The sequence below is a fragment of the Pongo pygmaeus genome, chromosome 16, assembly GCF_028885625.2.
Source record: "Pongo pygmaeus isolate AG05252 chromosome 16, NHGRI_mPonPyg2-v2.0_pri, whole genome shotgun sequence".
In the NCBI taxonomy this organism is placed as follows: Eukaryota; Metazoa; Chordata; class Mammalia; order Primates; family Hominidae; genus Pongo; species Pongo pygmaeus.
This window is the reverse complement of record NC_072389.2, coordinates 39589565-39607033: the sequence shown is the minus strand read 5'-3', so window position 1 is coordinate 39607033 and position 17469 is coordinate 39589565. Positions and strand designations below refer to the sequence as shown.

At 39.1% G+C, this 17469-nt stretch overlaps 1 long non-coding RNA gene across 2 annotated transcripts in view; it reads left to right on the top strand.

The window, feature by feature from the left end:
* Positions 1 to 17469, top strand: part of LOC134738277 (uncharacterized) — a 54743-nt gene that overhangs the window by 20227 nt on the left and 17047 nt on the right. For both annotated transcript variants that reach the window (XR_010123934.1, XR_010123935.1), the window contains one exon: positions 4223 to 4301. This is a non-coding gene — a long non-coding RNA (uncharacterized LOC134738277). The remainder of the gene's footprint in view (positions 1 to 4222; positions 4302 to 17469) is intronic.

Sequence of the window (17469 nt, the reverse complement as noted above, 5' to 3'; positions counted from 1 at the left end):
CTTACTCTAAAAAAAATAGGGTCTCACTTTGTGCCCCAGGCTGGAATGGGACTACAGGTACATGCCATCATGCCTGGCTAAATTACAATTTTTTTTTTTTTTTTTTTTTTTGTAGAGACAGAGTCTCACTTTGTTGGCCAGGCTGGTCTTGAACTCCTGGCCTTAGTGATCATTCCATCTTGTCCTCCTAAAGTGCTGAGGATTACAGGTGTGAGCCACTGTACCCGGCCAAAGTTTTCACTTTTTAATATGATGTATAAGGTATATAGAAGTGCCTTAGTTATTTATTTATTTATTTATTTATTTATTTATTTATTTATGAGAGGGAGTCTTGCTCTGTTGCCCAGGCTGGAGTGCAGTGGCATGATCTCAGCTCACTGCAACCTCCGCCTCCTGGGTTCAACAATTCTCCTGCCTCAGCCTCCCGAGTAGCTGGGATTACAGGCACCCACCACCACACCCAGCTAATTTTTGTATTTTTTAGTAGAGATGGCGTTTCACCAGTTGGCCAGGCTGGTTTTGAACTTCTGACCTCAAGTGATCCACCCGCCTCAGTCTCCCAAAGTGCTGGGATTACAGGCATGAGCCACCATGCCCGGCAGAAGTGCTTTTAATTCCACAAGTGTTTAGGCTTTTTGAGTTATATTTGCTATTTTTACTTTTCTCCTTTTACTACATCAAAATGAGTCCTTTATAATTTCTGCCCTAGGGAATTCTAAAAATTTATCTTTGTGGTCTAATATAAAATCATTTTTAATGTATGCCATGAATGTAGTCAACTATCTATAATAATGTAGTAATAGTAGCTTGCTCAGTCAGCACCAGTTGTCATGACCCAATGGTAATTTCTGCATGTGGATTATCTCCTGATTCTTAGAACAACATGAGGTACATATTATTATTGGTCCTACTTGTTGTGCCTACCAGGCCCATGAAAGATGAGTAATTATCCCAGGGTACTGTCTCCCTCACCTCCAATGGTGGGCCAGAGCTAGGTCCAAGACTTTGAATTCTAGAGTGTTAGACACCATCCTATGCAGCCTCCCACTGAGTAAGGGTGGTCACTGTTTGTAGGGTGTAGAGTTTGATACGTCTGTTACTTTGACTTCATTAGTTTTATTTAGGATACCTGAATGTGTGAATGTATTGATTAATATATTCATTATTGCCTTCTCTCTGTGCTTGGAGGAGAAGAAAATTGAAGTTTACCACTGCTATGGGTTTACATTGCATGCTTTGTTATTTGGTGTATAAAGATTCGCACCTTAGATCTTTTGTAGGTCATACAGTTTTTAGTTTAAAGGGAATCTTTTTCTGAAGAGTTTAGCCTTGAATTCTACTGAGATTTACATTGGCAATCCTGTTTGCATTTTGTTTGCCTTGTACAGCCATACTTTTATGCACTCCTTTCCTACTAATGTGTTTATTTTGCTTTCGATGTTGATACGTTTGTTCAACATACATTTTCAGATGCCCGAGTGTGCTCCAAGCACTGTCTAGTGTCACAGTGGTGATCGGGATACAGCCCTGCCTTCATGGATCTTCTGGGCTGCTTGGGGAGACAGATAATAAACAAGTCAATGAATGAATAAGTAACAATAAAATTTTAGTTCTGCTCTAATGTGGTAGCCATTCACTTCATGGGGGCTATGTAAATTAAAAATTAATAGTAGCTTACTCATTCAGCACGTATTGTCAGACACAATGGTACTTTCTGCACATGTATTGTATCCTTTGTTTCTTTTAACAACATGAGGTATGTATTGTTATTGGTCCTACTTGTTGTGCCTACCAGGCCCCAGGGTACTGTCTCCCTCACCCTCAACTGTGGGGGTAATTTTTAAAATAAAAGTTAAGGCCAGATGCAGTGGCTAATGCCTGTAATCCCAGCACTTTGGGAGGCCAAGGTGGGCAGATCAGTTGAGCTCAGGAACTCAAAACCAGCCTGGACAACATGGCAAAACCCCGTTTTTACTAAAAATACAAAAATTAGCCAGGTGTGTGACACACACCTATAGTCCCGGCTACTTGGGAGGCTGAGTTGGGAGGATTACTTGAGCCTGGGAGGCATTGCAGTTAGCGGAGACTGCACCACTGCTCTCTAGCTTGGATGATCCTGTCTCAAAAAAAAAAAAAAAATTAATTTAAATAAATATTTTGTTCCTCACTTGCATCTGTCATATTTTATGTGCTTGATAGTCATGTGTCTAGAGGATACTGGATTGAACAGTGCAGATGTGGGACATTTGTCAGTGCATGAAGGTTTGGTAAACAGTGGTGCCTTAGACACTGTCATGGAGATGGGTTGTTTCTGAGGTACAGTGTCAAGTCACTGGGGGCACCTGGAGTGGTGACCTGAGAAAACCTGAATTTTGAGAAGGTACCTGTACTGTGAGGTTGTTGTCTACAGGGCATGTGGTACTTGTATTTAGGATTTTGGTAAAAAGTGACTATTCATAAGCTCTTTAAAGTTTCTATTTTAAAAATATAGGATTTTTAGGTAGTGCATTTTCTCTTGTAACAGGAATTGTTTTGGTCATATTAGGGAAAATAACTGGCATGTTGATACATTTTTATTTTAGTTGATTAAATCTGGTAGCCGTTATTTACTTTCATAGATTGAAAAATGGTTCAGTGTTTCAAAATATTTTGAGCTTGTCTTTGAAAAGAGATAGGCAGGTGCAATGGCTCAGTCCTGTAATCCCAGCAGTTTGGGAGGCTGAGATGGGAGGATTGTTTGTCAGGAGTTCAAGGCCAGCCTGGGCATCATAATAAGACCCCAATCTCTACAAAAGCTGAAAAAATTAGCTGAGCATGGTGGTGCACGCCTGTAGTCCCAGCTACTTGGGGGGTTGAGATGGGAGGATGGCTTTTCCAATTATCCTACAGATATTTTTCAAAATGATTACTTTTAAACTATAATCTTTTTATTCGGAGGTGGGATGCTAACTCTACAATTGCCTAGAACTTCTTTAATTTGTGTATGTTAAGGAATTTTAATGGACAATTTAATAAGTGTTGAAATTTCTAAGAATTATTTCTGTATGTTAGAGTTGTGATAACCCAGACCTTTTCCCTGTAGTGCTTCTCTGAGTCTGATTTGTTTTCCTCCATGGGTGCCACATAGGTTTATTTTTTATTTATTTATTTATTTATTTATTTATTTATTTATTTATTTTGAGACAGAGTCTCGCTTTGTTGCCCAGGCTGGAGTGCAGTGCCGCGATCTCGGCTCACTGCAAGCTCCGCCTCCCAGGTTCATGCCATTCTCCTGCCTCAGCCTCCCGAGTAGCTGGGACTACAGGTGCATGCCACCACACCCAGCTAAGTTTTTTGTATTTTTAGTAGAGACGGGATTTCACTGTGTTAGCCAGGATGGTCTCGATCTCCTGACCTTGTGATCTCCCTGCCTTGGCTTCCCAAAGTGCTGGGATTACAGGCGTGAGCTGCCATGCCTGGCCACACATAGGTTTACTTTAAGAAGGTAAAAAATAAAAGCTGACTAAGGTACATACTGATTATCCCAGACAACATGCAGACATCACTAAATGAGTGCAGTTCTCATCAACTCACCATTTATTTCAATTAGAAAAAAACTCATCAAAACTAATTTTTCTGTATGAAATACCTTTTCAAATCACACTGAATGTGATTTATTAATAGTGATTTATCAAATTCAGTTTTCTGCTGGATACTAAAGGAACACCTCATTAAGACTAGTGTTTATGCAAATAGTACAATAGTGTAAAAGTTTTGATTGTAAAAATTTCTTTTAAACTTAATGCATACAGATATGTTATTGTTCAGATATTCAGCACTTACATAAAAACTCACTGATCTACTAACAAGTAGAAAAGGGACCTTTAGCCAAATGTCTCTGTATTCAGCAATAAAATGATTAATTACTGTTTTGCTCTTTTCTCTGGTTAAGGCTTTTAAAAAATTTTATTTTTCCTTTTACTATTACACCACAACTTGTTTAAATTTTGTTGCTATTGCAGAATTGCAGCAGACATTACAGTTCATGTCTCCCTGTGTATACGAGGGAGAGATTCTCTGGGCTGTGTAGATGCCCAGTGAATGGGGAATGTGGGCCTGACCTGTCACATTCAACTTTTGTTTCACCGTCTTATATCTAATGCTCATCATTGCATCATGTAACTAGCTGGGGTTAGTTTCCTCAGTACCTACTCTTCAGAGCCTGTTTTCTCTCCATTTACAGATGGGACAACGTTGCTTGGGTGATTGGTTTACTGGCTTCTCACACAACTGAGCTCCAGGAAAATACACCTGTTGCTGAGGTAATGTCTTTTATGACTGAAATGTGATGAATGACAAGAAATACTGTTGTTGATTCTGTAATTTAGAACATGCAGCTTTCCTTGACCTTCACTTGATTTTTCTTTGTGGGATTGTGGAAATTGTTCTAAAACTGTCACCTCAACAGACCTTTAGGATTAAACACAGCAGCTCATTTACAATGTAGTCCATCATTAAAATGGCACAGCAGAGTTAACAACGCTTGTGAACTCTACTCATCATTATTTCATTTGCTTTTCAATAAGACTTTTTCATTTCCAGTTTTCTTATAGTCTGTCCAACATTTTGTTACAGCTAATGTATTTGCTAGTTAAATCATAGCTTATAATTCAAAATTCAAATTCTTCTGGCTTTTCACCTTGAATTTAGTGTTTTAGTATAAAAGATTACTTTCTACCTATTCTGTTAATGTATATTACACTTAATTGGTAATAGAGTTTTATCCCTTGAACTGGGAGAGGCTCAAGAGTCAGTGTAGGTGAAAAGAACAAAGACTTTTTATGGGAAATAGCAAGAGGTCCTGAAGGAGGTTAAAAAGGGGTAAGGAGAGGGTATTTTGTAGAGCTGAAGCTGGTTGTGTGGTATTTGGGGCTTTAAGAGAAATTGGAAAACTTTCTGTGTCTGTGTTGTTATCGGGGGACCTGCCCCGATAATCACGTAGGTTCTTTTCTATTTTCCTAAGTGTCAGCTGGCTTGAGAAATAAAAAGGACAGAGTACAAAAGAGAGAAATTTTAAAGCTGGGCATCCGGGGGAGACATCACACATTGGTGGGATCCGTGATGCCCCACAAGCCACAAAAACCAGCAAGTTTTTATTAGGGAGTTTCAAAAGGGGAGGGAGTAACGAATAGGTGTGGGTCACAGACATCAAGTACTTAACAGGGAAACAGAATATCACAAGGCAAGTGGAGGCAGGGCGAGATCACAGGACCACAGGACCGAGGCGAAATTAAAATTGCTAATGAAGTTTTGGGCACCATTGTCATTGATAACATCTTATCGGGAGACAGGATTTTGAGATCAACCAGTCTGACCAAAATTTATTAGGTGGGAATTTCCTCTTCCTAATAAGCCTGGGAGTGCTATGGGAGACTGGAGTTTATTTCACCCCTGCAGTCTCAACCGTAAGAGACAGGTACGCCCCAGGGGGGCCCATTCAGAGACCTACCCCTAGCTGTGCATTCTCTTTCTCAGGGATATCCCATGCTGAGAAAAAGAATTCAGTGATATTTCTTCCATTTGCTTTTGAAAGAAGAGAAATTGGCTCTGTTCTGCCCGGCTCACTGGCGGTCAGAGTTTAAGGTTATCTCTCTTATTCCCTGAACAATTGCTGTTATCCTGTTCTTTTTTCAGGGTGCCCACATTTCATATTGCTCAAACACACATGCTGGACAATTTTTGTAGTTAACGCAATTATTACAGGGTCCTGGAACAATATACATCCTCCTCAACTGACAGGATTGAGATTAAAGTAAAGACAGGCATAGGAAATCACAAGGGTATTGATTGGGGAAGTGGTAAGTGTCCATGAAATCTTTACAATTTATGTTGAGAGATTGCAGTAAAAACAGGCATAAGAAATTACAAAAGTATTAATTTGGGGAACTAATAAATGTCCATAAAATCTTCATAATCCATGTTCTTCTGTCATGGCTTCAGCCGGTTCCTCTGTTTGGGGTCCCTGACTTCCCACAACATGTTGTCCACTATAGTAGCCAGCTGGTATTTGGAGCCTTAAGAGAAATTGGAAACTTTTCTCTCTGTGCCGTTCACTGCAGTAGCCAACTGCTGAGATAGTATCCCAGCTGTCCTTACAGTGTCTGGGTGGAGATTAATTTAATTTCATTGTATTTCCCTTGCTTACAATTCCATCTCTATTTCCTGCAAATTGTTGGATATCTGAGCTACTAGTAAAATGCCACTAAGTCTAATTTTTTCCTTTTTGGTGGGGGCCTAAAATAAATGAATTGTGACCTATATGATTACCAATGGTACCCAACTTTGTTCTCAGAGATGTGTCGAGTAGATTTTTATCTAAAAGATAAGAGCATGTAGGGCAGTATTACCAGGAAGGTAAGAAGGCTTAGCATCTCAAAAATGGTTCCTTCTGATGGCTCAGAGCAAAAGGTCTCCAGTGAGATGGAGTAGCTGTAGGAGATGGGAGAGAACATAAAGTCCAAGACAAAGTCCCAAGATTTTAGAGGATATTCCTGCATTGTCAGAGCAGGCATGTGTTGCTCAGGAGCTGTGAAGAAAGAGCCTCCGAATGTGTAAAATATGACTGTTGAATTAAATGGTTCAGTAGTTGCAGTAGAGTATGGATACTTTAGGGAGCTGAGTTAGTGAATTTGAAGATCAGTTGGATGAATTCTCTTAGCATTCAGAAAGAAAGAGGATAAAGATTATGAACTAAAAAGGCATGAATGGTAGTTTCAGATTTGTTGTGCTATCCAGTATAGTAGCCACCAGCCACTGTAGCTATTGAGCACTTCAAGAACAGCTAGTTTGAATTGAGATGACCAACTTATAGAAAAGAATACTATGGGCACCCTGTAATTTCCAAACCCCATTGTTCTACTTGATCTTTTTCACAGCATATATCACCACCTGGCATTTTATGTATTTAATTCTCTTTCCACACTAGACTACAAGCTCCATTGGAACAGGGATTGTGAACTGTCTTGTTCAACACTCCACCCCAGTACCTAGACAGTGTCTTGTATATATCTAGATACTGACAAATATTTCAAAATAAGTGAATGAAAGTGTATCAGTATTCTTGGGACTCCCTGTAGCAGGGCCTGGAAGATGGTATGTTTTGCTGCTGCAGGAATTCTCAAGGGACTGGGCAGAGGGCATGTGAAGTAACCTGGGACCTGCTGGTCACCCTGGGTGATGTGCTGCCCTCATTCTACTGGTACTTGCTGTTGCGGCTGCTGCACTCCCACTTGGAGAGTTTGGCCCAGCAGTTCCTGAACCATATTTGTTACCTGTGCTCACTCAGGTTGAGTTCTGTGGCCAGTGTGTATTCTCAAAGTGTTTCTCCTACTCCAGTTGTTGTACTTTGTCAACGTTGTATTATTCCTGGTCCTGCTTCAACTGAAAGGAAAGTGTGGGTGTTAATTCCTGAGGTTCTTGTTATATCTTTTATTCCGGTACTGTTCTCTTCATGGGTGTTTGCTGATGCTTTATTAATTTGAAATGCAAGAACTTAGGGAAAATCATACTTTTTTCATTTAAAAAAATGGTGTGTACTGAACTATCTGGTGGATTGTTTTTTATCACACAAATTGTATTGTGAACTACATTTGGTTGGATAGTAGGGAGCTTATATAATAACTTGAAATTGAGCCAGGTGCTCCTTTGTGATGCCATCTTAATTTTGTTATTTCTCAACACCTTTTAGTACTTTAGTTCACTACTTTTAATGGCAAAAACTGTAATAACTTTTGCACCAACCTAATTCCTGCTGTGAGCAATTGGCTGTGATAATTTAAATAGCCACTAGAGGTCATTCAAGCACTAGAAAAAAAGTTGTGCAAGTTTTAAGAATTTATGTTTCAACTTCAGAAGCAGGATCTGTGGAGGCTGAGCAGTTACATGGTACCATGTTTCATCTTTTTCCTATTTTTTTAGAAGTTTCTGCTACAGGATGTGTGGCTCCATTCCATTGGTGATTTTTACTATTTGAGAGGAATCAGATGAATGAAAACCATCATAGCCTCTCCAGAAAAATTCAGTCAGCACCTAGCACATGATTTCAGGGGATCTGAAAACCCTGTGGAGTCCACTGGTGAATCTTTGGTTCAGAACTCCTGAGGCCAGGTTTCTGTAAAACTCAGAGCTGGGTGCTTGTAGATAATTTTTCAGTAATCAGTAACAAAATTTCAAGTGTAAGATAAATCCTGAATTCTCTATTAGGTTTACTATCAGTGAACAAGAAAAACTGTGGTTGAAGATCTTATAAGCACTTTATTTTAGTTTTTATTTTACTTATTTATTCATTTATTTTTTGAGACAGAGTCTCGCTGTGTTGCCCAGGCTGTAGTGCAGTGATGTGATCTCAGCTCACTGCAACCTCTGCTTCCCGGGTTCAAGAGATTCTCAGCCTCAGCCTCATGAGTAGCTGGGACTGCAGCCTCATGCCACCATGTCCCACTAATTTTTGTATTTTTACTAGAGATAGGTTTTCACCATGTTGGCCAGGCTGGTCTTGAACCCCTGGCCTCAAGTGATCCACTTGCCTTGGCCTCCCAAAGTGCTGGGATTACAGGTGTGAACCACTGCACCTGGCCCCTATAAGCATTTTAAAGGCATAGAACCTCATTTTGTTACTCACCTTTGTACCCCACAGTGCCGAGCCAGCAAAGTAATGTGTATTTCAGGCACTCAGTCAAAGCTGAAGGGTTTAATGAATGATTAAAAGAATGTTAGAAGAGTATGATGGTGTAATTTGTTACAAAGAGAAAGAAAAAATGAAGCAAAAATCTGTTTTACTGTCCTTGTAATATAATTTAAGTCTCTTTCATCTTATTCTCTCATCAACAGCTACAGAAAATAACTGGCCATTATCTCCTTCATGCATTTAGAAGCCTTTATTGGCATCTGTATCTTTTTCACAGAAAAATATAACTATCTGAAACTTATTTTCCTAGATAACACATTTACCACTGTGTAATCATTGTGGTTTCTATATGTAATAATTTAAATAAATATTTCTCTTATTAAGCCAATATATTTAGTGTGAAGCATGCAGTGAATATATTATAGGAAATTTAATACAGACTCATCAAATGCAATAATTGAAAGGAATTTTTTTTTTTCTTTTTTGGTGACCAAGTCTCATTCTGTCAGCCAGGCTGGAGTGCAGTGGCGCGATCTTGGCTCACTGCAATCTTCGTCACCCAGGTTCAAGAAATTCTCCTGCCTCAGCCTCCCGAGTAGCCAGGATTACAGGCATGCACTGCCATACCCAGCTAAATTTTTTTGTATTTTTAGTAGAGACAGGGTTTCACCATGTTGGCCAGGCTGGTCTGGAACTCTTGACCTCAAATAATCCACCCATCTCAGCCTCCCAAAGTGCTGGGATTACAGGCATGAGCCACCATGCCCGGCCAAAAGGAATATTAACAGACATTTTAGGTTAACCCATTCTTTAAATTTCTTTATTATTGGTTGGGCATGGTGATTCACAGGTGTAATCCCAGTACTTTTGGAGGCTGAGGTGGGAGGATAACTTGAGCCTAGGAGTTTGACACCAGCCTAGGCAACATGGTAGAGACTGGGTCTAGAGAACCTGTCTCTAGAAAAAATAGAAACAGTCTAGCATGGTGGTGCAGATCTGTGGTTCCAGCTACTCAGGAGGCTGAGACATGACCCTGGGAGGTTGAGGCTGCAGTGGGCTATTATCATGCTACTGCACTCCAGCTGGATAACAGAGCAAGAGCCTGTCTCAAAATCTTTTTTTATTATTATGGAAAATTTCAACATATATAGAAGTAGAGACACTAGAATAATGAGGTAGCATCATTCACTTCCAGCAATCATCAATACTGGCTAATCTTGTTTCATCTATGTCTCCTGCTTTCATTCTCCCTCTCCCTTTTTCTCCCCCTCTCTCTCTGACTAGAGTATTTTAAATAAAATGATATCATTTTATTAGCAAATATATTTTTCTAACAGAAAAAGATTAGAAAAATATATAACCACAATTTCATTATCACTCCCAATACGTTCAACAGTAGTCCCTGAATATCATGTAATACCCAGTTAGTGTTCAGATTTTCCTGATGGTTTCATACATGTCATTTTGTAATTTTTCTTTGAGCCAGGATTGTGTTTAAGTAATGTGATCCCTAAGTCTCTTAATTCCTGGTCTCTTTTTTTAGTGTCATTTATTTGTTACAAATTGTCCCTTGTCTTGGCCCAAATGGGAACATATGAAGCTTTATTGCACCCTTTTGGTGTTATTTAACAGAGTCCTTTATCACCTGCCTTTCCTTTCTTGCACGTGGCTGCTTATATGTGGACCCTTGGTTCAGTGCTCTTTTGGGGGGATGGCTTAGGGAAATAGGAATTTTTCATAGTTGGTGGTGTATTTTTCCTATTACTTCATAGAAAGTGAGACAACTAAACATTATATGCCCCTATTAGAGGGGTTAAAGTGGATCACTGGAGTCAGATGTTTTCAGCCTTATTATAAATATTCCCATCACTCTTTTTTTTCTTCATATCCTCATCTGTGAGCCAGGAACTCATCACTCTTTTATAGTTTTAACATCAATCAATTATTGTCTACATGTAATAATCCTTTAGAGATGCAAAATGATAATTTTCTTATTCTGTAATTTCCTTTCAATTTGTAGTTGGAAGTTTTCTTACAGAAGAGCTTTCCCTGGTCAACTATTTGGTTATCCTAAAATAGAATTTGTTTCTCAAGGCAGGATAAATGCTTGATTGTTTCTCTTCATAGGTCAGTTTTCAGAATAAAGAATTGGTACCATAGAAATCTCCATAAATGTCCAGTGAGTTGGTACCTTAGAAATCTCCATAAATGCCCAGTGAAATTGATTTTATATTCTTAAGAACTTATAGATGTATATATGTATATGTATATCATCTAGTCCTTTGCAGTCGTTAGTCTTTTTGATGCTTAAATTGTTTCCTCTCCATCCAGTGGGAGCCATTCAAGTTTGCTCCTTTCTCCCTTTGACATGAGCCTACTCCTGTCTCTGATAGCTTGCGGGCTTCTTTGCAGTGAGCTTTCACAGGCTTGTTTTGGGAATAGTCAGCCCCTAGTTTTGAAATCACTTCTATAAGGAATCTCATTTACTTTTTGTTAGAAGATGTAGTTAGAGAATGCAGTCTGGGTTCTCTAGGATTTTTTTTTTTTCTTGTAGAGGTTTTCAGAGGTCAGATCTGGGTACTATTGTTTCTTAAAAAGAGAAAAATTCAGAGTTTATTGATACCTTTCCAATTCAGATTTTTTTATTGAGATGGAGTTTCGCTCTTGTTGCCCATGCTGGAGTGCAATGGCACAATCTTGGCTCACCGCAACATCTGCCTCCCTGGTTCAAGTGATTCTCCTGCCTCAGCCTCCCGAGTGGCTGGGATTACAGGCATGCACCATCATGCCTGACTAATTTTGTATTTTTAGTAGAGACAGGGTTTCACCATGTTGGCCAGGCTGGTCTCAAACTCCTGAGCTCAGGTGATCTGCCCGCCTTGGCCTCCCAAGGTGCTAGGATTACAGGTGTGAGCCACTGCACCTGGCTCCAATTCAGATTTAAAATTTGTTTTTACCTCTTGATTTACAATTTTTATTTTTCTTCTCATAAGCTAAAAATCCTGGCTGGGCACAGAGGCTCGTGCCTGTAATTCCAGCACTTTGGGAGCCGAGGCAGGTGGATCACTTGAGTTCAGAAGTTCAAGACCAGCTGGTCAACATGGCAAAATACCATCTTTACTAAAAATATATAAATTAGCTGAGCATGGTGGTGCACACCTGTACTCCTGGCTACTCGGGAGGCTGGGGCACGGGAATTGCTTGAACCCAGGAGGCAGTGGCTACTGGGATCACACCACTGCATTCGAGCCTTGGTAACAGAGTGAGATTCTGTCTCAAAAAAAAAAAAAAGAAAAATCTTGACCATTAATAACATTAACATAATGATCTTTTTTTTAGCATAAAGTTTAGAATAGTTTAAAAATAGTAGTACATGTATTGTTACTAACAACAAAACTACAAAGTACATTGTAAGTACTTTTTTTCCCTGGTGATATATCCCACTGGATGATACATACAATCAAAACACTGAGTTTTAAAATCAGTTTAAATAATTCTTCACTTCGTGCTTTTGTCACCAATATGATATATAGTTATATATGTTTCCATTTTTTTTTTTAGATATTTAGAGATGACTTTGTACTTTCTTTCTGGTTTGAAAATTATAATTCTTTTTTATTGAAGTGTTAGAAATATACAGAAATATGTACAAGAGGTAAATGTACTGCTTAATGATTTATTGCCAAGTGTGAAAACCCAAGAAACTGCCACTGGGTCAGGAAACAGAACATTGAGTACGACGTTGCCAGCATACCTGGGGACCCTCTTGTGCTCTCTCCCAATCACTGTTCTCTCCATTTGCGCCAAAGGAAGTTACCATAACTTCCAACTCTATGATGATTTTGCCTGCTTTTGAATTTTATTTAAATTGAGTCATATGATATGTATACTTTGGTATCTGGCTTCTCTTATTTCATATTATGTTTATGGAATCATCCTTGTTGCAGGTATCTGTAGTTCATTTTTAGTGCATGAGTATACTACATCACTGGCAATGGGCATTTGGATTGTTTTCTGTATTTGGCTATTATAAACCTTGCATACACATTTTGATGCACTCGCGCAAGCTCTCTGTTGGGTATGTGTAGGAATAAAATTGGTAGATTATAGGACATGTGTGTGTTCAACTTTAGGGGGTAATCTAAACTGTTTTCCAAAAAGGTTGTAGAAGTTAAAATGCTTTGACTAATGAAAGAATGCTCAGTGCTCTATATTCTCATTAATGCTTGGTGTTGGCATAAAATCATGTTAAATTAGTATTTACCAGTTTCCTCTTTGTTTTCAACATTAATGGTTATTGAGTTTGGTATGACATCTGAAGATATGAGTATAGAATTTTTCTTCCTATCTCTATTAATAGGTGGATTATATTAATGGAATTCTTAAAAATAAATCACCTTTGCATCTTCAGAAGAAACAACTTGGTGCTCTCTATAATTCACTTATGGAGTCTCTTTCCTAATGTTTTTTTCTAGAATTATTCCTCTATTTTTTCTTGCCACATTACATTGACTCTTGGAGAGTCCAGGCTGTTTGTCCTGTAGAATGTTCCACATTCCAGATTTGTCTGCTTGCTTTTTCTTGGTATTGCTAACTTATTCCTCTAGTCCACACATTCTGTATAAAGTGTAAATTAGGTCTGGAAGCTTCATTAGGTTCATGTTAAACCTTTTTTTTTTTTTTTTTGATAAGAACATACCATAGGTAATATTGGGTACTTCATATTTCAACTCATCAGGAAGCATGCAGTGTCAGGTTTTATTAGTTGCAGCTACTTTGACCATTTGATTAAAGTGGTGCTGCCAGAGAGCTCCATTGTAAAGGTACATCTTTTCCTTTGCAGTGCCACTTTACCTTTCATGTGATGTATGCAATAAGAACATAATATTAAAAATCATGTAGATTATAACTGCTGTTTAACATTTTTCTAATATAAAACATACAATTTTAGTTCAGGAAATGTTAATCATTATATTGTCATTAATCGCCATTGCATTTTCTCTTTATTTTCAACAGATTATTACTATTTTTGTTTTTGAGCTGGAGTTTCATTGTGTTGTTCAGGCTGGACTACAATGGCACAATCACAGCTCACTACTTGGGCTTAAGCCATCTTCCCACCTCAGCCTCCTAAGTAGCTAGGAGTAGGCCGGATGTCAGGGGGACTCCTTGGGTGACTTCTGGGACTCAGAAGTGGAAGGGGGCTATTCCTAGCTTTATCGCTAGGGCGGTTACAATTATCAGAGATGAGTATGGGTTGGTGGTGTTGGCTGTGGTCCATTGCCCTGAAAACATGTTGTTGCAGAGGATGGCTATTAGGAGAATTATGGACACGGTTGCCTGTGTGAGGAAGTATTTAATAGTGGCCTCTGTGGAGTGGGGGCTTGTTTTTTTGGTCAGGACTGGGATGAAAGCGAGTATGTTTATTTCTAAGCCCAGTCAGGCAAAGAATCAGTGGGAGCTTAGTGCTGTAATAAGTGTGCGGTGTTTGCCACCATGCCCAGCTGTTTTTGTTTGTTCTTTTTTTTTGTAGAGATGTAGTCGTCCTATGTTGCCCAGGCTGGTCTTCTTAGTTTTAAAAAAATCATTTTAGCCAAGCTTTATTGAATGCTTACTGTGTACCAGGTGCCAGGCTGGTCTTAAACTCCCGGGTTCAAGTGATCCATCCATCTGAGCCTCCCAAAGTGTTGGCATTACAGGCATGAGCCATCACACCTGGCCTCAACAGATTATTAATTCACTATCACCATGATTGTTTTTGAAATTAATCTAACTTAATTTTTGTTTTTTGAGGCAGGGTCTTGCTCTCTTGCCCAGAGTGCAGTAGTATGATCATGGCTCACTGCAACTTCACACTCCTGGGCTCAACTGACCCTCCCGCTCAGCCTCCCTAATAGCTGGGACTACAGGTCCCTGCCACCATGCATGGCTAATCTTTTAATTTTTACTTTTAGTAAAGATGGTGTCTTGTATTATTTCCCAGGCTGGTCTCCAACTTCTGGTGACAAGCAATCCACCTGCCTCAGCCTTCCAAAGTGCTGGGATTACAGGCATGATCCACTGCACCTGACCTCTAATTAATTAATTAATTAATATATTTTAATGTATATTTTTTATTTCATTTTCTTTTGGAGTACAAGTGGTTTCTGATTACATGGATAAGCTGTATAACAGTGAAGTCTGAGATTTTAGTGCACTGGTCACCCGAGTAATGTAGATTGTGCTCAATATGTAATTTTTTAATTCCCTCTCCCCTCCCTCACTTGTGAGTCTCCAGTGTCCATTATAACACTCCGTATGCCTTTGCATACCCATGGCTTAGCTCCCGCTTATAATTGGGAACATAAGATATTTGGATTTCTATTCCTGAGTTACTTCCTTAGAATAATGCTGGCCTCTAATTTAATTTGAAAAATTTATTTTACATTCTATGTCTTTTTTTTTTGTGGGATGATCACACTTTATGATTCAGTTCTTTAAAAGAGTGAAATATCATAAGAATTATTGACTTAAGTATATTGGTACTGTGTTCTTTAGCTTTCTACTGAGTTGGTTATAGAATTGAATTTTATGTTAAAAGTGGATATATGGTGATTGGAAGCATTATTTAACTTAGTTCTTTCTGAAAAGTGTGTGCTTTTGGAAACTCTAAACATAGCATATGACAAATCCGTTTCAAAGGCTGTGAGACTGTGGGCTCCACTTTGGGCTCTTGCTCCATGTTAAGATGCACAATGGCACTACTTCCTGTTCTCTGTCTCCTAGCTTGACTAGTGTTGCTTTTCATTTCTAGAACAACTACACAGTGTCAGTTCTGTCATTCTCCTTATTTTCTATAGTCCTCACTTTCAATTTATAATCTTTTTTAAGAACAAACAGCACTTGTTGCACTTTCTGAGATGTATGAATTATATATACATATATACGGACTTATTTTTCCCTATAGTTTTTCCATGTAGCATTTATTATGATTTTGTAAATATTCTAATTATAAAAATAACATGTGGTCTTCTAATTATGGCAATTTAGCTATTGAAATAATCTTGAAAATTATGTGTGATCCTCCCACATGAAAAGAAAAAAAAACACAAAAACAAACATAGAGGGTGGGCTCAGTGGCTCACACCTGTAATCCCAGCAATTTGGGAGGCTGAGGCGAGTAGATCAACTGAGGTCAGGAGTTTGAGACCAGCCTGACCAATATGGTGAAACCCTGTCTCTACTGAAAATACAAAAATTAACTGGGCCTGGTGGCATGTGCCTGTAGTCCCAGCTACTCAGGAGGCTGAGACAGGAGAATTGCTTGAACCTGGGAGGCAGAGGTTGCAGTGAGCCGAGATCACAACACTTCACTCCAGCCTGGGTGACAGAGTGAAAACGCATCTCAAAAACAAAAAAACACAAATCAAACAAACCTAAAAATGCAAGGTAAAATGTAAAAAAAAGACTTTGGAATACACATGGGAATGAACAAGAAAGTGAGGGAAATTTTCAAAAGTCAGAAATGGGGGCAACTAAAATCCTGAAATGGTAACACTTTAAGGCTGCCTGGGACAAGATGAGATGGTAGTTATTGCTGTTGTATAATAGTTTTGAGGTTTGATACAATTTAAGAATAGAAGATGAGGTCTGAGGTTTGCCTGAAACAGTTAGGTGGAGCTAAGAGCCTTGAAGAGCTATTCTTTTAATAAAATGGGGAATTTGAAAAAAAAAAGGCAACTCACTTATTACCTACACAGAGAGATAACAAAGAAGTTTGTTTGTTTATTTATTTATTTAAGACTGAGTCTCACCCTGTCGCCCAGGCTGGAGTGCAGTGGTGCAGTCTTGGCTCACTGCAACCTCTGCCTCCTGGATTCAAGCAATTCTCTGCTTCAGCCTCCCAAGTAGCTGGGATTACAGGCACCTACCACCACACCCATCTAATTTTTGTATTTTTAGTAGATACGGGGTTTCACAATCTTGGCCAGGCTGGTCTTAAACTCCTGACCTTGTGATCCACTTGCCTTGGCCTCCCAAAGTGCTGGGATTACAGACATGAGCCACAGCGCCCAGCCAGTTTGTTGATTTTTATCTTCAACTCTAGAAAGAGGGAAGAAAAGTCTTCCATATAAATTTTCAACTGCAGTTTTTTGTTTTCAATTTTTGTCATGTTTTGGGGTACGAATTTATACTTCTCCCAAACTGGGAAATTAACATAACAACCACACCTGGGCTTCTGGTTCTGGTAATGGTCAAGGAGCTGTATTGGGCTTACCCTCTTGCCAATAATAATAATAATAATAATAATAATAATAAAAGATCTGCATGGAATATAAAAACAAAAGTAGGTGGAAACAGGAGGCAACACACTACTTGAAGGAAGGGAAGTGACCTGGCTGAGCTGTACATTTAACTGGTTTATCCTGCAGATGCGCTAAGTTCACACCAAGGGAATAGAGTTTAGGCAGGAAGTGACTTCTTCATGGGGCAAGGAGCTGAGGTTGGAATTTGGCCCTGCTGGGAAAGAGTGGTGGAGAATGAGTAGGGAAAAATCACAGTGAGAGCAGAGTCACAAAATATGTGTACAAGTTCCTTTACAGTCATTGGCTAACTTTGACGTTGTGCATGGGCTGAACAACACCCTGTGGAAGCCAGCAGAAAGCAGCAGCTGGGAGGTTAAAGAGTTGAGCAGAAATTCCAGCAGTTGCTTGAGCTAGGGAGATAAAGTTTGGAGGTGAAGTCTCACCAAGTTAAGAGGGGCTTGGTAAACACCTTGAACTTCCCATTGAAATGTGAGAAGGGCCATGCCACACCTTAGGACT